The 25,148-nt window shown below is 43.4% G+C and overlaps 1 protein-coding gene across 2 annotated transcripts in view; it reads right to left on the bottom strand.

Moving 5' to 3' along the window:
* Window positions 1-23,261, bottom strand: part of GPRIN3 (GPRIN family member 3) — a 57,948-nt gene extending 34,687 nt beyond the window's left edge. Inside the window, exon 1 of one of the 2 annotated variants that reach the window (XM_012774028.3) lies at window positions 23,039-23,261. The gene's annotated coding sequence lies outside the window, so the exon portion shown is untranslated. Of the gene's footprint in view, window positions 1-22,789; window positions 22,954-23,038 lie in introns of those variants that run through there. The other variant, XM_012774029.3, reaches the window with a different exon arrangement.
* Window positions 23,262-25,148: the final 1,887 nt, after the last annotated feature.

Genomic DNA, 25,148 nt, shown 5'->3' with positions numbered 1-25,148 from the left:
TTTTGCATTCGGGCAGAGGGGACCTGATGAGCAAGTTGTTCTCATCCTGTGTACCTTGATTAGATGCCACGTGGGCCTGGAGGAGAGGAATTTGTTTTTCCATGCGGGACACTCTCCTGAGAGTTACCAGAAAACAGCACGCTCTTGTCAGAACAGTGTGCAGTTCTTCTAAAACTGGGGATGAATGTTTTACCCTTTAAAGGTCAGGGGATGTTATTATGCAGCAAATTTAGCCTATGATTTATCTTAAAAAATAAAAATAAAAAAAGGCAACATCACAATTAACCCTCACAAGGTCTGGGGTTACATTTTTTAAAAATCCCTAAAGGATGTTGAAAAAGGAGGATCCGCTTTCAATAACAATACTAATAATAGCTCCTGCTTTTAAGCCTACTGTGTATTAGAGATGTCACTTAGCACTGGGTCTTATTTATTCTCCAGGACAAGCCCGCAAGGAAGGTATTCGTTTTTTTGGTTTTAAGATGAGGGAGTTGGAATTTTATTCCTCGTCCACCTTGAAATCCTGGTATCTTTTTCACTCCTGGTCACCTCTCCCTGACATTCTCCCCTGTCAACTTTTCTTTCCACTTTCAGATCATCCCTTTGTAGCTTTAGATCAAAGTAATTCCTTCCCTGACCCCTAAATACGGGTTTTGCCAAGAATTCTCTTCTTCAGTCCTCTCCTTTCCTTCCTCTTTTACTCTCAGGATGTCCAACTGACTCTAAGTGTTGTCAAACCGGGTATTTGCCTTTTCCTACTTCTGGGCCCCCCTCCCTTCTACCCAAGCTGGCCAGATATCCGACCTGCACGTTGGGCCAGGATCCCAAACTCAACGTCCAACCTTAGACTCAACATCCTTCTGCCAAAACAGACTTCCGCCCTTGAAGTACCTACTTCCGGTAATGGCGCCCACGTTCTCCCAGTCCAACCCTGGAGCCATTTTGACAGATTTTGCTCCCTGACCCCCTAGACTCACGCAGTCACCAACTCCTGTTGCATCGCCACCAGAAATATTTGCAGCTCCCATTCCAACCTCTGAGACTCCACTAACAGTACCTGTTCTATTTATATAGCCCTTTAAAATATACGAAACTCCCACAGATACTAGTTCTTATAATTTCCACATTAACTTCACACATAAAACACCGGAGACTTTAGAAACTTATGTGATTTGTTCCACCAGGTAGAAGCAAAGTTAGGACGTGATTTCAGCCAGGTCTGCTGAGTCCTGTTTTCCAGGTGCAAGATGCCAAAAGCTGCCTCCACCAAGTCATGCTGGAGGTACAGCTGCCTCACTCGGTCTCCACTTTGCTCCAATGCAGCTTATATAATCACTGATAGTCCCTGTGGAATAATCACTGGCAAATGACATCTTTTAAAAACCCAGATCTGATCACATCACTCTCGGCTCAAAGATCCTTCCATGGCTCCTTATACTGAAAATATTCACATCACTTAACCTGGAACTCTCCAACACGATTTGTTATTTCCAACACAGTTTTGGAACTTTGGACCATGACTTCTTTTAACCCCCCCCTATACTTTAGCCAAACCCAACTACTCTTAGCTTGAAGCATTTGCCTGCATTGCTCTGCTCAAGCCATGGCCCCCCGGAATGGATTCCTTGCTTTCGACAATGCTACTTGTCCTGTCTGTCTTTCATTTACTAATTCCAAAGCATCAGTGTAGACATCAGTTAGTCTATCAGAGACTGGGCCAGGGATGGGGAAAAGACAGAGATGAAGGCAGAAAGAATCCATTTCTCAGAGAGCTCAGGATCTACTGGAATCTCTAAGTTTTAGGACAAATGCCACGTTCTCCATAAAAATAATCCTTTCCAGATACTCCTGGCAGGAATTGATGACTCCCTCCTCTCAGCAGCCGTGATGGAACCTCTATTACAGGATTGACCATAATCTGATTGAATTATGCTTGTCAAGCCGAATGTCTTATCTCTCATGCTATGTTATAAGCTCTGTTTTTGACAGGGACTCTGAGCAGCTCAATATTTAGCCCTCACAGCGTATAATGCACAGCTTGCCACGTAATAAGACTTTGATCAATAATATTGGAATGAATAATTTCTTTCAGTGTTTGTGAACATGAGACGAGGGAGGAAGCAGCAGGACCCCTCTACACCCAGACAGCAAAGGACACGGCGAGGACACGCTGTCCCACACAGGCTCACCAGATGGTCAACGTAGCATTATTTTAGGCAATGGCAATTGTCAGCTGACATGCCGGGTCCCAGGACACTGGCCTCCCATCAATGGAAAGAGAGTTTCTCGATAGAAACGAAACCCAAGATTTCTGGACATCAGAGTATGAATCTGTCCTGTCTGCACAGTTTTCTGTGTCAATAAACAGGGAACAGGATTAGCATCCTCTCCATATGGCCTGCTTTTCTGACCTCCCAACCAGGCGGATGCTATAGTTTCGACCATGATGCAAGGCTGAATTTTGTCTTTAGGAATTAGAACAAATTTACGTAGCATTATATTTACCCTTTCTTGGTGTATAGGTCTATGAGTTTGGACAAAGGTCTATGAGCTTCTGCATAACCAACCCCTCCAATCAAGACACAGGATGGTCCTATCACGTCCCCCCACCCCCAATAAATTTCCCTCCATGACTCCTTTGTGGTCAAACTCGCCCTCAAACACTCCTACACTGCTGGTGGGACTACAAACTAGCTCAGCCTCTGTGGAAAGCAATATGGAGATACCTCAAAGCGATACAAGTAGATCTACCATTTGATCCAGCAATCCCACTACTGGGCATCTACCCAAAAGATCAAAAGTCACTTTATGAAAAAGACACCTGCACTCGAATGTTTATAGCAGCACAATTCACAACTGCAAAGCGGTGGAAACAACCCAAGTGCCCATCAATTCTTGAGTGGATTAATAAAATGTGGTATATGTATGCCATGGAGTACTACTCAGCTTTAAGAAACAATGGTGATCTAGCACCTCTTGTATTTTCCTGGATAGAGCTGGAGCCCATTCTACTAAGTGAAGTATCTCAAGAATGGAAAAACAAGCACCACATGTACTCACCAGCAAATTGGTATTAACGGATCAACACCCAAGTGGACATATAGGAGTTAACATTTATCAGGTGTCGGGAGGGTGGGAGGGGGGAGGAGGGGATGGGTCTATATAACCACAATGGGTAAGATGTGCAACATTTGGGGGATGGACACGCTTGAAGCTCTTACTTGAGGGGGGAGGGGGGCATGGGCAATATATGTAACCTTGACACTTGTACCCCCATAATATGGTAAAACAAAAAAATAAAAATAAAACAAACAAAACAAAACAAAACAAAAACTCGCCCTCACCTTCACCATTAAATCTATTCTCCACCTGTGCAGTTTTAGTTTCTCCAGAAGGTCACAGAAATATCAAAGTACGTAACTGTTTGAGTCCGGCTTCTTTAAGTAGCCTAATATATTTGAGATTCGCCCCTGCTCTTGTGTGTATTGATAGTTCATTCCTTTTTATTTCTGGGTAGCGGCAGATTCATTGCCTGGATCTGCCACTATTTGTTTATTCACTTCCTAGTTGAGGGACATTTGAGTTATTTCCTATTTTTGGTGAATATGAGTAAAGCCACTATGCATAGGTTGTTGTGTCACCGTAGGTTTTCATTTCACTTAAATAGGAGTGGGGTTGCCAGGTCAGATGGTAAGTGAATGTTTAATTTGATGAGAAACTGTCCAAATATTTGTTCACAGTGGCTGTACCATTGTGTGTCCCCACTGGCAAAACAAGAGCATTCCAGGTACTTCACATCCTTGCCAGCACTTCGTATTGTCAGGATTTTTTTTTTCTTTGCCATTCTAAGTGTATAGAGTGGGATGGAATTTTGAAACTTCATCTTTTTAGAACCATAATATTTCCACTTTCATATTATGCTCACATTCCCCACTTCCTCCTTTCTCTTCATTTGTATGATCTCTCCCACCAAACTCCAGATTCTTCATGGGTAAGGAACGAGACTTAGTCATCTTTGTATATACCAAGCTCTGTCACCCCATTTCAAGTGCAGGGTTTTGTAACAATAGGCAAATAACACATGCTGCTCAAATAAATGCTATTTGATCAGCTTAGATCAATATACACAGCGGAACAATTAATGCATCCAAAGCATAACCTAGTATTGCCTAATTTTATCCAATGTGGACTACTAAAGGAATTTTAATAAAACTATGCACTTTCCTCCCTTTTTATAGACCTTCCCATTTTTACTTGCTTTCGTGGGTATTTGCATGAGAAAATAGGCTTCTACTTTCTTGCTTTACCAAAGGGGTAAAACTGGAAAACATGGTCGGGTGGTAAAATAGTTGGGCAACGGATTTCTTGTGCCTATTACGAAAGGCAAGATTTTTATTACCAGTAAGTGATTATGGATTATTTATTTATTTTACAAATTAGATTACTTACTTATATTTCCATGTGCTTTTTTAGGTGAGAAAGAAAAGGGTTGAATTACAAGGGAGACCTGCCCTGTAAATATCCTTGATCAAGTTGAGTTGGGACAAGAAAAAGAGAAGTTGAGAGTCATTGATAAAGACTCAAGGAATCTTGACAATGAAAAGATGTTCAGAAGATCTAGAGACCAACCCCCCCCCCCATTCATTGTAGGAATCCAGGCTATAGCATCTGGCCGAACCCCACCACTGTTGGTGAGCCCCCCAATACACAACAGCACCAATTCATACATCCTTCTAAGCAAGGGTCTCACAACAAAACCAAATGAAACAATAAAACAAGCTGAGGTGGCAGCTTCTTTCCAACTGAGCTTTCGCTTTTCTGTAACATTATATTATACGAACTTTCTGTAGCACCTACGGAAATCTAAAAATGGAATTTGGAATCTCTCGTGGCAGAAAATACGTTCGTCACTACATCACCCAGCCATGTGCAGCGTTCATCTCATTAATTTTTTTTTTTTTTTTTTTTTTTGAGACAGAGTCTCACTTTGTTGCCCAGGCTAGAGTGAGTGCCGTGGCATCAGCCTAGCTCACAGCAACCTCAAACTCCTGGGCTCAAGCGATCCTTCTGCCTCAGCCTCCCGAGTAGCTGGGACTACAGGCATGTGCCACCATGCCCGGCTAATTTTTTTGTGTATATATTAGTTGGCCAATTAATTTCTTTCTATTTATAGTAGAGACGGGGTCTCGCTCTTGCTCAGGTTGGTTTAGAACTCCTGAACTCAAACGATCCGCCCGCCTCGGCCTCCCAGAGAGCTAGGATTACAGGCGTGAGCCACCGCGCCCGGCCTCATTAATTTTTATATTGCAGATGATACATACTTTGAAGTCTTTGAGATCAGTGCCTTAAATGACACGAATCTTGGTACTTTCTCCATAGGCTACCCCTTCTGAAGCTTCAGTTTTTCAATGGCAGTAAAACAACAACTTACAGTTGCATATAGAAGAAAATTTGTTGGAGTCTGTAGAATTCTATAGAAAACTTCTTAAATGTAATCAATGAGCAGGATGCATTGGGAATCCTTCGGTTGAAAGGCTTTTTGTGGAACTCAAAAACAAGAGACTTCCTGACTATAAACAGTTCTCTTCTTTTTTTTTTTTTTTTGAGACAGAGTCTCACTCTGTTGCCCCGGCTAGAGTGCCATGGCATCAGCCTAGCTCACAGCAACCTCAAACTCCTGGGCCCAAGTGATCCTCCTGCCTCGGCCTCCCGAGTAGCTGGGACTACAGACATGCGCCACCATGCCCTGCTCATTTTTTCTATATATGTTTAGTCGGCCAATTAATGTCTTTCTATGTTTTTTTAATAGAGACGGGGTCTCACTCTTGCTCAGGCTGGTTTCCAACTCCTGACCTTGAGCGATCCACCCACCTCAGCCTCCCAGAGTGCTAGGATCACAGGCATCAGCCACCACGCCTGGCCTTCATTTCTCTTTTTTATTGGCTAGCTTCTATAGTGCTTTTGTGCCAGGTGCCAACTTAGATGGGATGGAAATCATTTCCCAGAATTCCCTTTTCTAAATTGTTCTTCATTACGGTTAACTGCAAAGGAAATGCATGTGAGATTTGGAAGGTAGAAGTGAAACCGCAGCCTTATGCTCTGAGGATCAGTGTAGTGTACCAAGTGCACGCAGCTCACGACCTCCCAGCCCACCTTGATGTCAGGTAGTGGCAGGCTGCTGGCCCTAAGCCTCCCACCAGATCGTCTCTTTCTGTTTCTGGGCCAAGTGCATGAAAAGCTTCGCAGCGAAGAACACCAGCTCCTTCTGTGGTTCTCTGGGTCAGGCCGTTGAGGTTGGTGGACATATGAGTCAAACACTGGTTCCAGTTTGTCTTCATGGGTTTTGGTTTGTCTTGCATGGCTCCACTTTAAATCTCGGTTTTCTTCCCAACTGCCAGCTCTGCTCATCTACGATGACATCAACCCCATACCAGATGCAAAAGCAAGGGGAAAACGGCCACAATTGTGTAAGGTCTAAAACTTATATAATTAATCCATTATTCCATATCACCATAGTGGTTTTGCTTGCATAAATGATATGGTTTCTGTTAAATCTTTCCTATTCAGACTTGGTTATAAATATTCCTTTGTACATGCTTTTCTTTTTTAAAATTTATGATAGAATCAAATGAAATAGTACTGACTTATTAGGCCTGAGGATGTCATTTTATTTCACCTTGTTTTTGAGATGGAACTTGGATTATGCTTTTTTGCCCGATTCCCTTCAAAACTAATAAGCTGAGGAACAGGGAGTTTGCTCCATGACCAGAGAACAGAGAAAAACTGACAAACCAGTTTGGACTTTGGTGCAATTACTAGAATTAAAATCCATGGGAGCTAACTAGCTGTTTTTTCAAGATATGCTTTAAAGTGACACTTGGAAAGTGACTCGTGATAAAACATAAACATTAACAATTTGAAAACAATTTCAATGGATCAGTTTTATCACCATGTATATGCATTGAGAGTAAATAAATACTGCTCTGAGTGCTTCAACCTCTTTACATAAATCCCTAATCTTTTACTTAATTTCTTAAGATTTTATGGTCCTTAACAGGCAGGGATAAATCTTTGCATCTTTACAATTTCCCATATTGTCAGAAAAGCCCTTATTAAACACCAACTGCACTGAGTAAGGAACACATTTCAGCTTCCTGTTTTTGACAAAAAAGAAAAGAGCAGCAGGGCATGAGCAAACAACCACGACCAACTGCATCCTCTGATGCTTTTCTCACTATTATATAGAAACTCTTGCAGGAAACCACATCTATATCCTCTTCGACACTACAGCAAAATGTTATGAATTGCTGGCAACTATCAAACAGCTATAGTGACATTATAGAAATGCTTATGACAATTTCTACTCACCCCATTCAAGTGGTGAGTAACGTTTCTCAATGACAAATTCCCAAGGAAATATAGTCATAATAATAGTTACACCGTACCCACTTTTTTTTTGGGGGGGGGCGTAAATGAAATGACAAAACAACAAGCACCATTGAAACTTGACTCCCCTGACTCAATATAGCTGATTTTTTTAAAAGAAACCTAAAAAACTCATGTGTTAAAATTTCTCAAATGACTCACTTGTAAAAATTTCTAACCGACTAGACATGCATTAACGTTAAACTCTTCCCCAAATCCTGAAAGCACTACTTTTTTTTTTTTCCTTTGTATTCAAAATGGCTCAAGGAATTAGACATTTCTAGCTATGAGATGCAGTAGAAACTCCTTTTGTCCATTCTCCCGTATAATTGCATTTAGGATGGACAGCAGAACACCTTTTACATGTGTAATATGAGCCTAGATCATGCATTTTTATCAATGAAGGTACTTTTTCCACTGTAGCTCTTTCAGTTGTTCAGGAAGTACAAAGAAATGACTAGGTGGCAGAAATCCAGGGCTCTCAAGGGCTTTAACTTCAATGTGAATCACAGACATGGGTACTCATTTAACACAAAAGTCAGACGTATAGAACTCTGCAGTTCTTAGAGGCCCACGTATGCCCACGTTACCTGGTGCATATGTTTGCCATAGGGTATCTGTTTACTGAGGACATTTGCAAATGAATGAAGACATATGTGCTTGACAGAGAGGGACAACAGGAGATAAAAAGGGTCTCTCGGCCGGGCGCGGTGGCTCACGCCTGTAATCCTAGCTCTTGGGAGGCCAAGGCGGGCGGATTGCTCAAGGTCAGGAGTTCAAAACCAGCCTGAGCAAGAGCGAGACCCCGTCTCTAATATAAACAGAAAGAAATTAATTGGCCAACTGATATATATATATATATATATATATATATATATATATATATATAAAATTAGCCGGGCATGGTGGCGCATGCCTGTAGTCCCAGCTACTCGGGAGGCTGAGGCAGGAGGATCACTTGAGCCCAGGAGTTGGAGGTTGCTGTGAGCTAGGCTGACGCCACGGCACTCACTCTAGCCTGGACAACAAAGTGAGACTCTGTCTCAAAAAAAAAAAAAAAAAAAGGGTCTCTCTATGTTTCAGCAAAGGCTAAAGAGACCTGAAGGTCAAAAAACAAGCCCAAGAATGAAGAAAAAAAAACAGTAAAACTGTGTTTTAAAAAATGGAGCACATTAGAGCTAGAATCTATCTTACGAATTTCTAGACCAGGGGTCCTCAAACTACGGCCCACGGGCCACATGCGGCCCGCCAAGGATATTTATCAGGCCTGCTGGGTGTTTTTGCCACCGCTGCCTGTCCTGCTTAGCAGCCGACTGGGCCCCGGCCCCCAGTGCGCATGTGTGGAATGTGCCTGCACTTTCCAACGGCCCTCCAATGGTCTGAGGGACAGTGAATGGGCCCCCTATTTAAAAAGTTTGAGGACCCCTGTTCTACACTGTCCTTCTCATTTCTAGAGACAACCTGAGGTGCCTGAGGGCAACGACATGACTTTGTGCATTACTCTCACAGAGTGTGACATTTGTGTAGCCATTTCATGACTTTTGCCTTATTTTTGCTGCTTATCTAAACTATTTCTTTTTTTTTACTTCATGTTTTTCATTAAGTCGACTTTCACTGATGCACTAGTTGAAAATAGTAGCCTCATCCTAGAAAATAGTATCTGTGAAGTCACAGGGCGGGGATGTGTCCGTTATATATTTTTCATGTCACTTAGTTTAAAAAATATACTTCAAAATGTATTCTGAACATATTTCTATGTTAAAATAGATTCATAATGATGAGAATAAAAAGTCAATCTGCGTTTCCCCTGAGATCCTCTCCCAGGTCATTGCTGGAAATCCACACTTTCAAAAGCAATGCCTGGCTGGGTGCGGTGGCTCACACCTGTAATCCTAGCACTCTGGGAGGCCGAGGCGGGAGGATCGCTCAAGGTCAGGAGTTGGAAACCAGCCTGAGCAAGAGCGAGACCCCGTCTCTACGATAAATAGAAAGAAATTAATTGACCAAGTAATATATATAGAAAAAATTAGCCAGGCAAGGTGGCACATGCCTGTAGTCCCAGCTACTTGGGAGGCTGAGGCAGGAGGATCGCTTGAGCCCAGGAATTGGAGGTTGCTGTGAGCGAGGCTGACGCCACGGCACTCTAGCCCAGGCAAGAAAGTGAGACTTTGTCTCAAAAAAAAAAAAAAAAAAAAAAGCAGTGGCCCGTACTATGCCACGTCCCGGAACAGAGTTCGGGTTTTCAAATGTTACAAGGTGGTAAAAACATTGCAGATTGTTGATAAGGGTCTAGTAACAAGACTAAGGCCAGTAGGCCACTTCTGTCCATTTTTTTTCCCCAGGGGAAAAAAAATCAATTGCTTATTAAGGAATAAAAAGAGAAAAAAAAAGGCAGAAATCATGGCTTTTTTTCTTTTTTACAAGTAGTAGATCTCTATCTTCAATGTGGACAGAGATAAGTATATTCTTCCTTCCATGTAGTACCATTAATTCATTAGAACTAGGCCGGGCGTGCTGGCTCATGCCTGTCATCCCAGCACTCTGGGAGGCCAAGGCAGGAGGATTGCTCAAGGTCAGGAGTTCGAAACCAGCCTGAGCAAGAGCGAGACCCCGTCTCTACTATAAATAGGAAGAAATTCATTGGCCAACTAATATATATAGAAAAAAAAAATTAGCTGGGCATGGTGGCCCATGCCTGTAGTCCCAGCTACTCGGGAGGCTGAGGCAGGAGGATTGCTTGAGGCCAGGAGTTTGAGGTTGCTGTGAGCTAGGCTGACACCAGGGCACTCAATCTAGCCTGGGCAACAAAGCAAGACTCTGTTTCAAAAAAAAAAAAAAAAATGCAGTAGAACTATAGTATTAAGAAGGAATTTGTCTTAAATGGGTCTCCTACGCATATATTACTTTTTTTTTTTGTCTTCCATTTGTAACTACAATATGTAGCTGTAATCGATAATAAGGAGTTGCTTAACTTTCATAAGTAAATGAATGTCCATGATGAAAACACCAATCACGGAAACACTAGTTCTATAAATAATTCCCAAGTCCAAAGTCCATAGGCAGAGTTAAACAAAGACACATGCCTGGTTTTTCTTGCTGAGCACGTGTGTTTGTGTGCACGTACACGTGACTGTAGGGGATGGTGTTTGTTTTTTCTTTCGAGAAACAAAGAAATGTTGTTTGCCGAACATGTGTGTCACCTGGCTATTTTGATAAAAAGTTCTATTTGTCAATTTTATCACCCATGCGCCGATCTGTACAGTTTTAACCTCAAATGTCTGCCCTTGAACTCACCCAGTTTGTTTAAAAATGTCATCGCTGACTTAGAAGCCCTCACCTTTGTTTTTTAAGCAACACAAAATGCAATCCGAGATAGAAAAAAGCATTCCATAAAATCCCGGCCGGTTCCTCATACTTTGACCCGGTGTTAATGATTTCTGGCATTACCAGCAGAATACTGCATCGTAGCATTGTGGTGAAGCTTTTGAAATTGGACAACTCTGAACTCACAAACAGTCCAATCAATTACCGGCCATGGGACCCTGGGCAAGTTATTTAATGTTTCCTCATCTCTGAAATGGGGAAAATAATAGTACACACCTCACAGATTTGTTTAAATGAGAAATTTTATGAGGATGCCACTGGCAGAGAAGTCTAAGAATAAAGTTGTGAACAAGTAATACTCATCCATAGTCTATATCCCTCATGCATTTCTTTTGGAAAGTACATGGATAAAGATAAATTTATTAAGGTTTCCTTATGCCCTAGAACCAAGATAGCAAAGTGCCTCAACTGGCTTCTTTTAGTCTCTTGCTTCCTTTTTGACTGAATTCTACACCCTCTTTTCTCATGTGTTTGCTTGGTCTTTCATTCTTTTCCACTTACCATCATTAGTCCTACAATCAGGATTCCCTTCCTTTCCTCTTATTTCACCTATACCACCAGCCCGAGGTCTACATGGCAATAGAGGTTCTCTTCCTGGTCCGGGTAAATGCGCAGAGATAGAATCACTGTTCCAGAGATGTGAATGACCCCCTTGAACTTCCAGGGCAGCAGGTGTACACCTGCTTTAAAGGAAGAGTAAGGAGTAGCTCCTTAGGAAAAACAGACTGCAAGAGGGCATGCGGTAATTCACAGAGCAAACGTTGTCCTGGAACGGGGGCATTCCTCAATAACGGTCTGATTCAAGATCATCCCCCCAAGGGTGGAGGTCATTCCCGAAGGTCTAAACAATTATCTTAAAACAGTCTTCACATACCTTAATTAGCGTATCACAAACAATTTATGAGCAGTGATGAAGTACCAATGACAGCAAATGATTTATTAGAAGAATCATGGAGAGTGGTTTTCTAACTCTTTCTCTCTATCAGTTATCCTAACCTTGATAACAGTTATTTCTCTAATAATGTCACTCTTATTCATCCCACTTGCATTGGTGGATGTTTTCTTGAATAGGAAAAAAAAAAACAAAACAGAATGAAGTTACATTAAGGTCCTGGTACACTTATGAGGATGAAATTTCCTGTAGTATACGAACCAGCCATCAGAAAAACTTGCAAGATTTCTTAATCCTATACCTACCCCACAAATGGGTCTCAAATGGGTCTCCTATGCATGCATTATCTTGTGTGTTTTTTTTTTTTTTTGGTCTTCCATTTGCAAGATTTCTTAATCCTATACCTACCCCACAAATGGGTCTTCTATGCATGCATCCTTTTGCATCCTTCTGTTTCTGAGCTGTTTCTAGCAGGATGAAGTTGAAAATCCATGTGTCTGTGTTTTATTTTCTGCAGCATCAAGGAAGTGTGGTATGGGAAAGGCTTCCTCTAGTTTCCAAGTTGGCCTTACTGGGAAGAAAAGTCACCCAGGCATGGCAAACAGGTGACAAAGCTGTGCAGAGGAACGGAAATTCAGCAGAATGCTTCGGGCAGACAGGAAGGAAGAAAGAGGTACAGAGGGGTGTTTGGCTTGGTCAGAGGAGGGACCTTGTTTGTCAGGCTGTTAGGGGAATTCTCTGAGATCCTGACCGCGACAAGACCCCATTCTAACTTTTCTGAACCGCATTTATTAATAAATTTATTCTGGTAGTCTGGGGATTATTTGAGAGTTAAGACTACGTTTGGTTCAACTTTGAATTCCAGTACATAGCAAAGGGTTGAACACATATGTCAAGTGCTCAGTATAGATTTAGTGAATGATCCAAGGAATCCAACTTCCTTAGATCAAGGCCTTCCTCCAACAACTGCATTTCACATTCTCTATCTTGCCTATTTCCAGTTGGAGGCAAACTGTTATTGAATTTGCAAAGCAGGATAAACTGACATGCCCTCAATCTAGTCCAGCTCAGGTTATTAACTTTCACCATCCCTCTTGGAGACTTAGACTCATCATTCAGAGGCTACAAACCCCAGAGGGACGATCTTTAAAAAAACCTATCATGTTGCAGCTTCAGACATCAAAATAACCACCGGAGGAACTGGAGAATAGTTTCTTCATAAAAGTTTCAGTGTCACTAAATATGTGTCATTTGGAAATCACCAGGAAGGGGGGGTGGGTGGAAATAACCTTATCCCTAGGGAATTTCAACGCTTATGGTCTTTTACATTATCGTGAATACATTCCAGTTGACAGGACACCCAATACTTAAACACTTGGATGTCGTTCTATAAGGAAATGCCACTGTCTCCAAAGACTTGAGCGCAGAGTTGGCGTGGCACAGTGTCCTCTCTGAGCTCTGGCTGATACTATTCTCAGCACTGTCTTCTTGGAGCAAAGCTGCTGAGGCACCGACGATTTAGGATTAATAATTAGGCGAGGGGATGTTTTTAGAAGTCGAGTAGGAGGCACGGTGCGGGGGTGGCGTGCAGCAAAAATGTGCGCATCAAGGACAGAAAGTGGCAAGCAGAAGTTGAGAAAGAAAGAGAGACTTCAGAGAGCTACGAAGACTCAGGAGATCCACCTGACTTTTCCATCGTGCTGCCCTCCAAAGGCCATTTGTCTTTATTTGCAGCATAAATGAATCAACCCTGATGCAGCCCCCCTCATTTTTTAGCTGTATGACCAGAGCAGTTCTGCACCATCAATTGGCCAGACTGGGCAGCGATCTGACATGCTTCAGCCAGGGGCTGCAAACACAACCAATTGTTGTCATTGTTAGATGAGCCATCTCTCGGTTGTACAGGCACGGCCAAAAACTGAGATATGAATCCATGCTATTATCCCTGACAGTTTGTCTCTACTGCTGGGCCTACCAGATAGAACGCACCATTCCTTGAATGCATAGAATGCATTCAGATAGAATGCATCTTTCCTTGAAAGATCGGGACATGCTTTGGCCTTTCAGGAAAGCCATGCAAGTTTGGTGGATATGTGAAGAGTTGTACATAAGATAAAGACAGGGTGCATTAAAAAAAAATCTGTAAAGCAATCTAGTGTAAAATCTTAGTCACTGATCTTTAAAGTAAAGAAAAAATAAATTATTGTTAAAACTGTTAATAGTTTTCATTTGTCACACGGGCAACTAGACAAACGAACAGATGAAAATTCCACTGTTCTCTTACTAACAGACCAGGACAACTCAATTTGTATTCACTCAACTTTCACAGAATCTACATATTTTGATGATGGAAACTTTGTGTTTTTTTTTGAGACAGAGTCTCACTCTGTTGCCCAGGCTAGAGTGCCGTGGCGTCAGCCTCGCTCACAGCAACCTCAAACTCCTGGGCTCAAGCAATTCTCCTGCCTCAGCCTCCCGAATAGCTAGGACTACAGGCATGAACCACCATGCCTGGCTAATTTTTTCTATATACATTTTTTAGCTGGCCAATTAATTCCTTTCTATTTTTAGTAGAGACGGGGTCTCGCTCTTGCTTAGGCTGGTCTCGAACTCCTGACCTTGAGCGATCCTCCCGCCTCGGCCTCCCAGAGTGCTACTCGATTAGGCGTGAGCCACCACAACTGGCTAATGATGGAAACTTTTTAGACATTCAGTATGGTTCACGGGAGTTAACTATATTCAGTAGAATGATCTCTCTGCATGGTAGAGACATATGAATTTCATAAATAAAAGTCACAGCATTTTAGAGCATGATGGTACTTAGAGAGAACATCTAGTCCAGACTTCACGAACTCAATACCTACAGGCTCTGGGTAGGTCACACAATGAAGTGAAGCTGTTGAGTTCCAAGTGACTTACCCAAGCCTCAATGGCAAGAAGAGGATAAGAAGTAGGGGCCGGACATAGTGGCTCAGGCCTGTAATCCTAGCACTCTGGGAGGCCGAGGCAGGAGGATCGCTCGAGGTCAGGAGTTCAAAACCAGCCTGAGCAAGAGCGAGACACCGTCTCTACTAAAAATAGAAAGAAATTAATTGACCAACTGAAAATATATACAAAAATTAGCCGGGCCTGGTGGTGCATGCCTGTAGTCCCAGCTACTCGGGAGGCTGAGGCAGGAGGATCGCTTGAGCCCAGGAGTTTGAGGTTGCTGTGAGCGAGGCTGACACCACGGCACTCACTCTAGCCTGGGCAACAAAGTGAGACTCTGTCTTAAAAAAAAAAAAAAAAAAAAAAAAAAAAAAGAAGTAGGGACCACAGTAAAGAAATGAGGTAGCCCATACTACTGTTTAGCTCCAGCCTAGAGAACGTGACTTAGGGTTTCCATTTTTATAGTACATCTTCTGATCTTTAAACATTGGCTTCATCAAAAATAAAATACCTGGAGGCTATGGTTTTTCCTGAGGGGATCACAGACTGCCAGCTTCCAGTTCGGATTTGGTACCTGCATTCCCCAAACCTGAGGTCCAGAGAGGCGAAGTGAAGTCCACCGGGTGTCCCAGATGCTGAGGCAAAGCTTCCTCCTGCTCTGAGAATCTGCTTGTGTAGACCATCCACCCACGGGAAGGGAGATTGCAAAGGTATTGTCACTCACTGAATCAGAGCTCAGCGCCTGACCCCGACGGTGACAGATTTCTGCTGACTGCTTTCAGAGCATGTTCGACATGACAACAAGAACGACCATTCCCCACCCATGTGTCACAGCAATTTTTACTCATCCAAGGATGCGGGCAAAAATGTACCCCCATTTACTAACCTTAGCTCTGACTAAGTTTCTTATGAGAATTTTGAATTCTTAATTTTAATGAGCAATTAAAATTCCAGTGGCTTCCTCTTTACCTGCCTTTCTCAAGGAGAAATAATTTCTAGAACAATGCAAAGAAAGGCAGGCTTAAAGAACAATACAACTAGGTAGAAATAAAAGATTAATGCTACGTAGAAAGAAGAAATTAGAAACAGGTCTTAGGAATCGCAGAGGATTTGCTTCAATAATGAAGCTCTAAGTCATGTTTTCAGTGGGCTGAGACACTAATTTAGAGTGAGGAACAAACATTTCGAAATGATGTAATGGCAAGGCGAAGACCAAACTCCAACAAAGTGGAACCCACAATGAACCAAATGTCTTTTGCATTTTTGAACAATTTTTTTTTTAAAAAGGGTATAATGAGAAAGCATGTATAATGAGAAGGGAAGAAAAACAAGAAAAAAATTCTATATTATATTCAGCATCTCTGTCCTACATAGCCATAATTCAGAATAAAAAACCCAGAGGCGATGTATTAATGAAATTCGGAATCCTGATAGCATTTGCAGACTATTCTATTTTAGAAAAATTGTCAACAAGAACTGAAGCAAAAAACTATGCTGCGATTACTCAGGAAATATAGTTAACATGAACACTTTACTCCCTTTAGCATTTCATTTAACCGAAGTTGTACGTTATAAAGAAAGAGAAGAGTCTCCCATAGATACAATACGGTTAGCTTAATTTTATGCTATTTTGTAATCAATATCCCTGAAAAAACAACCAAGTATCTATCAGCATAAAGCATCTGATCATTCCTCATAAACTAAATACTCTCACTTTGATAGACTATTGGCCATTCAAGCTTAAAAAAAAAAATTCTCTGCAACTCTTTGTTTTTTTTTTTCCTCCAGAAAATTAATAGATGCAAATGTGATTTTTTTTTCAGGTGCTTTGGAGATAGATCTCTGTCCAGCTGTCCTGAATTAGCAACAATGCTGAGGTCCCTGGCGACACTTGTGACTTTGTGGGTTTCACTCTTTCAGCGTCTGGGTTTGTTTTTTTTTTCAGTGTTTTCTCGGTTTTCTGCAGGTGTGACAAGGCTGTGACTCCTGACCAAACCAATCTTCTAGCGGTGGCTTTGGGTATCCACTCTGTTTAGGATCCAAGAATGAACATTTTTAAATCGACTCTGGTATGTAAGGCCAAGAAACTGGCTTGTCTCAGACCATCCAGCTGATGCCCACAATATTTCTGCCACATCAGACCCTGTGGACAGAGATGAGGTCACCGAGTTGTCATTTAGAAAGGTTCACTGCGTTGTTTCTCAGTTTTGGAGAAAAAGTGTGCAAGTACTCTTGATTCTCAGACATTGTCTTCTGGTCCTAATCCTTCTCCCCTCAGCCAAGAATCAGGGGAGAAGAGGGAAGAGAAATTCTGCATTTTAGCCCCAGATCTAAAAATGACTACGGTCCCAAGGAAGTTATTAACTTCCTTGGGACTCATTTGAAACCACTTACGTCCTTGTAAACAGAGGCATAAACTAAGCACTGGTTTCCAAATCTGGCTATGGAACCCTTTTAGTTACCATTCATAAAAAAATTTGGATTAGGGTCAGTTATTACTGCTCAGTAATAATAATTTGGGTCCCAAATTATGCTGCTAGCTTCTAAACTGAGCCAATAATCTTATTACACATATGAAAAATTAGCAAAGCTTTTACTGCGTTGCCAACTCCAATAACACCCAGTTAAAAAGCTGTGAAAATTTTTCTCACTGGCATTCAAGACAGTAAGTAATTTAAGTTGTAAGAGTATATATATTTTCCCCGTGAAATTCAATAAATGTCTTTTTCAATCCACATGCAGCCTCTAAATGTTTTTTTTTTTATTCCAGACTCAATTTTTCTACAAAAACAGTTAGATTATCACTAATCCAAACATGATGAGGAAAAGAAAAATGAATCCAGGTCATCTTTATTAAAAAAAAAAAAACAACAAAAAACCCCCCAAATTTCCGTATTTGGCTGCACTCCAAATCAACTAATTCACACAGATGAATCTCTGTTTTAACTGGCACTGTTCTTCTGGTTAAAGGTGTAGTTTTGTTCAAAAGAGTATCAATATCGCAAGATTGTTTTAGTCCAGAAGAAATACAGCAAGAGCTGAAGGAAGCCCACCAAGAAGGTTTATCAGAAACACAAGTAAAGATTTCTTTGACTTTGTCTCTTCAACATAACTATTAGGTTACAGCAAAACACAATGGTGTAATTTCTAGAAATGCATATGAATATTTAGATATTTAACCAAAAAGTCACAAAACAACTGAAAAAAAAGAAAGAAAATATGGCAGCCAGTGCCCTTGTTTATGGAGTTCAAGGCTACCAAGAGATCTGGTTCATCTTCACGGGGCTGTCAGTGCTTTGTATGGGATTTTTTCATCTACAATGTGCTCATGAAAGGAGACTTGTTGAAAAGAATAAGAGAGTTTGCTGAATTTATGACTATAATCTTTGCCCCTCTCTAGCAATGACCGTAGTTGTGTTCTGAGAAATGAAATAATCATTCCACAATGTGGTATATCCTATAATTTCAACAGTTCAACCATCGAATTCGATTGATCAAGGCTCAACCAGTAAATTATTTGCAAAAGAAAAAGATGGCAGGAGATGACAGATTTCTGATGCTATGGTTACTCTGGCTAGATTTTCTTAAAGTAATAGTACTAGGAAAAGAAATCTTGGGCATAAAAATAATTAGAAACTCAAAGAAAAAGGTCACATATACAGAGATGGAGAATAAAAATGGTTAGATTTGTCAGGCTTGGGGGGGAGGAAATGGGGAGATGTAGGTCAAAGGTTACAAAGTAGCAGATACGTAGGATGAATGAGTCTAAAGTTCTAATGTAGAACATGAGAACTATAGTTAATAATAGTGTATTGTAGTCAGGATTTTTGCTAAATGAGGAGATTATAGCTGCTCCTGCCAGCAAGGGAAAATGGGTAACTATGTGAGATGATGAATGTATTATTTTGTTCTACTATAGTAACCATTATACTATATATATACATATATGTGTATATGTATCTTATAGCATCATACCATATACCTGAAATATACAAAATAAAATTTATCTTAAAAAATAGCAACTCTTAGCCGGATGTGGTGGCACACACCTGTAGTCCCAGCTATTTGAGAGGCTGAAGAGGGTGGAGGGAGGATTGACTGAGCCTAGAAGTTTGAGTCTAGCCTGGGCAGCATAGTGAGACCTCTGTCTCTACAAAAAAAAAAAAAAAAAAGCACTACTGAGTAATATTTCAGTCTAAACAAAAATGCTTCTGCAAGGCCGGGCGTGGTGGCTCACACCTGTAATCCTAGCACTCTGGGAAGCTGAGGCAGGAGGATCGCTCAAGGTCAGGAGTTCAAGACCAGCCTGAGCAAGACTGAGGCCCTGTCTCTACTAAAAATACAAAGAAATTAATTGGCCAACTAAAAATATATAGAAAAAATGAGCTGGGCATGGTGGTGCATGCCTGTAGTCCCAGCTACTTGGGAGGCTGAGGTGGAAGGATTGTTTGAGCCCAGGAGTTTGAGGTTGCTGTGAGCTAGGCTGACGCCACGGCACTCTAGCCTGGGCAGCAGAGTGAGACTCTGTCTCAAAAAAAAAAAAAAAAAAAAATGTTTCTGCAATTCTCTTCTTCCAATTTGATATTCATTTTTTCTTTTCGAAATGATTCTTAAATACAGTTGCCATTGCCCACCTCCATCTTTGCTTTTTCCTTCTGTATCACCACACTTTCCTCACTGCTCATCCAGATCCATCCATCTTTTATAAACTAGCTCAAATTCCACCTCCTCCTTGAAATCTTTTCAGACTAATTCAGTTCCCAAAAATCTTACTTGCTGACTTTACTGCCATGCATTTGCTAAGTCGTAAATCTTGCCTTTCTCAATCAGGCAATTCTGCTATTCGGAACATTGCATAAATGCTTATATATCACATCTCTCAGTCTACTCTTGGCATCTTGCAAACTGGAAGCATCTTTTCTAAGCTTCTTAAAGCAGAAACTTTCAGATTTTTTGGACTATGATGCACAAATGAGATATACATTTTACATCCCAGTCTGGTAGGCAGGTACATATAAATATATATTCAATCAAGAAGTTCCATGAACAATACTTACTCTTCTGTTTTCCTCTATTTTACTTTTCAAAATTAAAAATGCTGACAACACCCACTAAACTGACTTCACAGTGGATTCATTTGAAAAGTACAGTTCCAGAAGGACACTTATTGATTACTTATGGATTACTGTAAATACTTCTCTCATTTAAAAAATAATATAAAAATATTCTGTGGACTTTGGGCTGTTGTTAGCCCGTGTTCCTGAGTTCCTTGTTTGTTCATTTAGTTTTTCACACCATCAGATGTCTGTTTGCCTTTTGGAGTCATCTGGGGCAATTAAGTGCTTAGAATATATAATATTTTCCATCCTTTTTCCCTGAGCACTGTTGTTCTACAAATAAGTTTCTCTGCATTTTTATAACTCATTTCTATAAAACTCAAATCTCTAGTTCCTCATTCTGCCTCTTTTATTTTCGTAATATGCGGAGTAGGTGGTGGACATTTCATGGATAAAATAACTTAGGCTCAGAGAAAGGATGACTTTCTTATGGGGTCTTTTCTGCTTTAAGCAGGCTTTTGCAAATTATGGTAAATATGGTTTCTTCAAAGATACTTGAAGGATGTGAGCTTGGGTGATACGAACAACATAGAGCCTCAATCTGAATGCATTCGCCAGATGCATTCTGAATAATCCGTAACAACTTCTCCAGATCAAATGGTGGACTGCCCAGATGAATTAGCTCTTCTGGACTTCAGTTTGTGGGTGGATCCTGCTCCAATCTGCAACCTCCTCTTTCTACCTTTATGTACTGACATTGGTTTTCAACCACCCAGAGCTACTTGTTTTCCTCAGGCTCTGCAAATTGGGTGCCTATGCCAGGAATGCCCTTCCCTCTCCTCTTCCCCAAGCTAGCTCCTCTCATCCTTCAAGTCCATGGGCAACTTTCCTTGTGCTGCCACACCTGGCCTCCATAGAACCCGGCCATCGTACTTCACTAGCTGTTCCTGGCAGTGTCTATCTCCAGTTTTGCAGGCTGAGACTGTGTCTTGCTCCTTCTTCTAGTCCCCAGTCTTGGATCGTGTCCAATTCAGAATAAACATATGCGGAATGCATGAATGAACGAGTGAATGAATGAATGGATGGATGGATGAACGAATGAGTGCAGAAAGGGCAGAAGCAGCTGCCACCGAAAGAGCTCAAGTGTGAGCTGGGACTAGAACCATGTGTCCTCACTCTCTGAGGCCGATATCTCATGAGTTTGTGATTCCATGACAAATATTTCAGTACTTCCCCGGAGGCTGCAGATTTGGGGGACTGGAAATTCCAAACAGGGAAGGATGGCTGGATCTTAATATAGTCTCTTAAGTCTATTCGAGGCATAATTAAGAAAATGTTGCAGGAACAAATAATTAAGCATATTAGGCAAGTCTTTGGAGGCAATTAAAGCACTCAAATCTCAAAACAGCTTGCTGGAACCCACCCCACCCTCTAGTTGACACTGATCTGATTCATGTGACACTTCAGTCCCCCACACTTCCCATACGAAAGCTGATGCACTTGCGATTTTGTCCTAATTATTTTCATGAAAGTCAAGTTCGAGATTAGGCGAAGCCTTCCCACACCAGAACACACTGTACATGGCTCCCCACGAGTTGATCTGCTGTTTCCAAAACAGATTCCAGTGATACAACATATAACTTGCAATAGCAAATAACTACCTTTTCATTTCTGTTTATGAAGCAACAACTGATTCCCCCTACTAAACACACACAAAAAACTTGCAAAACGAAATGCACCAAAAAAAAAAAAAACACCTTGAGAAAAACGTTCTTCGTGCTTCTATTTCAAAAGAACATTCTCTAACGCAAAGTCCTGTCTTTTGCAGATAGCAACAGAGAAGATTTTCTCCTTTGTGCTGTGACTCATATATCTTTATTCCCACAATTGTTACTCAGGGCAGGCCACTGGCGAGCACAAAGGGAAAGGAAGAATAGTTTATAACTGGAAAATAAGCACGTTCGAGAGAAGTACACTCAAAGCATTATCAAAGTAAAATATGCAGCAGCACCAACAAGAGCAAACAAAAGCCCACGCAAGAGATGTGTAAATATTTCATGAAGCTAAGCCTTAATCAACTCTCTCTCTCTCTCCCAAATCTTGCTGAGGTTGTAAACACTTCAGTTCCTTCTAGTCCCACCAGTGACCCAGATTCCTTGCAAAACCAAAATGAAAACATGGTCCCCTCATGGATCTTTAACAAATGTGTTGGGGAAAATATTTAGATGGAACAAATCCAAGTACGGCTCTCACAGCGGGAGGAAGACACCTTGATAAAAAAAAGGTGGCTGCTTCTGGACTGAGAGCTCCACTTCTCCCCTCCCCCTCCCAGCCCTTCCCTGTGTCCATCTCGCCTGCCTTCTGGACAGCCACATCGTCTTAACCTTGAACCACCTACACCCCAAGCCTGGATTTCTCCCAGTGTCCCTCCGGAAGGCCCTTTGAATCTAACCTGGACCTGCTACCCTCCCAGCACCAGAACTCACTTACCAGTGTTTATTAAGTGGCCCTCCCGCCCCCCTCGTTCCCTGTCCATTGTCGTGTCTGCAGTCTTGCCTACCTCCTTTCCATCTGCCTGGGTAGCGTGGCGACCGGCTGCGCTATTTGATTGACAGTCTTCGGGCGTTTTCTACAAACCCATCTCCAAAGAGCCCTGTGTCTCCTCTAGCCTCCAGCCTGGCCCAGTGTGGTTCCAAAGTTCACCTCTACCACCGAACAGGTCTCTACCGTGGTGATTTCCTTCTAGCAACCTCTACCCGCCCTTCCTCGTCTTTCTGCCTCCCGCAAGAAAAACTATATGCATGCAGGTGTCTATGTGTGTGTGTGTGTGTGTATACACACGCACGCATATAAATGCACACGCATTATATATGACTATAGTGTTTTCATCTTAAAGGGAAGAAGCATAAGAAAAAGATAAAAATGTCAAACACAGACATACACACGCGCGCGCGCGCACACACACACACACACACACCTATCCGGATATTCGCAGAGGGTGTAGACCCTACTGGGTAATAAGGTGGATTATCAATGCCCGCAGCCCTCCCACCTCCGCCCCCCCCCCAAAGGCAGGCAGGCAAGCGTCTTTCTCTCCTTTTACCTTCAAAGCCGGAGCCTAAAGGAGCGATGACCTTGCAGAGCGCGGAGCACCTGCGGGAGGGACGGGCGGCCCCACCTGGCGCGCAGGACGGGGCGGGGACCGGAGGAGCAACAGGCAAAGGATCCTCGGGCACGACGCGGGACCCGAGCGGTCCCCTACCTCTCGCCACGCTCAGACCCGCCCCCTACCCCAGCAGGCTGGAGGTGGCGCGCGGGGAGGGGGTGGGGTGCGGAGGGGGGCGTCGCCTACCTGCGGTCGCCCGGCTGTCCCCACCGCCTGCGCTGTGGCCGGGGCTTCCCGTCGCGCATCGCGGGCGCGGGCTGTCCCCTGGGCGCCACGCCGCTGGCTCCCGCCGGCCCGCGCCCCGCGGGGTCCCCCCGGGCGAGCCCGGCGCGGTCGGGAGGCGAAACCACCGTGCGGAGAGCAGAGGCGGCGCGCGGCTGCGGGCGGGCACCCCCCACCGGGCGCGGGGACTGTCCCCGCCGCCGCCGCCGCCGCAGGGCTGCAAGCCGCCGCCGGGCGCAGGGCCACGGTGCGGGCGACCCGGCCCGCGCGCGCGGAGCAGAGAGGCGGCAGCTGCAGCGACAGCAGCAGCGACAGCAGCAACCACGGCGGCGGCGGCGGCGACAGCAGGACGCCAAGCCCCGCCCCCTCCGACCCTCCCCCTCCCCCGCCTCCCGGTCCTGGGGGGGAAAGTGAGGCAGCGCCGGCCCGGGGGGAGCCGGGTGGCGGCCGGCCGGGTCGTGCCCCTGCTGCAAGCAGCCCAGCGGCAGGTGGGAAGCTCGGAAGGGATGGGGGCAGAGGCTGGGGGCCCGGCGGGGACTCTGGCCCTGGCCTCCTCCTCCTCCCCCCACAGGTCACCCGGCTCCCCCCGCTGAGCCCAGACTCGGGCAGGCGCACGGTTTCCAGCGGAGCCACGTGCAGGGAGGAGCTGGAAACGAGGAGGTCGCCCCGTGTTTCATTGTGCGTTGCAAAGCGTGCAGTGTCCCGCGTGTCTGCAGATGGCGCTGCTGGCGGTGTTCGCGCCCCCCAACCCCCTCCCACCCTCCTGGGCTTGGGTGGCTTTGGAAATCATCCCCGCCGAGCTACTGCTCCACTGAATGGGGAGTGTGTCGTGGGGTCAGCAGCCCATGTAGATGGTGCAAAATGACACAAAAAGAAATGTTATTAACCGAGTATCTGTCGGCAGGCTCTGATTGATAGCTACTTCCTGGAGGTGGGTTAAGAAGGATTCTGAGGTTGTGTCTTGGCTCTTGGGCAGTCAACTAGTGATGTTCATTTGGGCTGATGGAGAGAAGGTTGTGACAAGGGAGCTGCTGGGTGGCCTCCCCGCCCTCCCCCCCACCAGGGCACTCCTAAAACAATATCTTAATGACAGGAGTGGTTATGGCATTATGTGGCCAGAGTGCTAAGGACAGATGCCTTTATTCCAGTTGTCCCTCTCCGGGAGGAAACGTTAAGCCAAAGTTTTACACCTAACATTCGCATGCCATGAAGCACTTTACAAAGTGCCCATGTGAATAACCCTATCTGTCTCCATGACAACACAGAGAGGCAGGTATAATTTGACTTTACAGGAAAGGAAACTGAGGTAGAGTGATCTTCCTGAGATTGCACAATTAATCTACCTGTGGTAGGGGCTGGATGGCGACAGATCTCTAGTCTAGGGCTGTTTTTACTATATTACTGTATTCATTTCCTATTGCTGCTACAGCAAATTGCCACCGACTTAATGCAATGCAAATGTATTGATGTTATCTTACCGTTCTGCAGACTTCTGAGTCTGGAAATGGGTCTTTGGGGGCTAAAATCAAAAGGCTAGCAGGGGCTGCGCATTCCTCCTGGGGACTCTGAGGGGACAGGCTGCTTCTTGCTTGTCCTTCCCAGATGTTAGAGACTGCCTGCATTCCTTGGCTTGTGGCCACATCACTCCAACCTCTACTTCTTTCATCTCCTCTTCTCCGACTCTGACCTTCCTGCATCCCTGTTAGGAGGACCCTTCTGATGACAGTGGGTCTACCTGGATAATCTAGAATAATCTCCCCATCTCGGTGTTCTTACCTTAATTGCATCTGCCAAGTCCCTTTTGCCATGTAAGTAACATGTTCTTAGGTCCCTGGGATTAGTATTTAGATAATCGTATTATAGGAGGGCCATTATTCTGCCTATCAAAACCACAGTTAGTGTTTATTCTACAATTTCTACTATACCTATTCACCCTTCACTCTTGCTTGAGTGTCAGACTTCTGGAAAGTTCTTTCAATTTAAAAATTCACAGGACAGTTATTCAAGAGACAGTAATGACAAATGAGTACTGGCAAGAAATACCCCAAAGTCACGAAAAGGTCATGAAGAAGGC

Source organism: Microcebus murinus, chromosome 29 (genome assembly GCF_040939455.1).
Source record: "Microcebus murinus isolate Inina chromosome 29, M.murinus_Inina_mat1.0, whole genome shotgun sequence".
NCBI classification, from domain to species: Eukaryota; Metazoa; Chordata; class Mammalia; order Primates; family Cheirogaleidae; genus Microcebus; species Microcebus murinus.
Note: the sequence above shows the minus strand (reverse complement) of the source record. Positions and strands in the feature narration are given on the sequence as shown.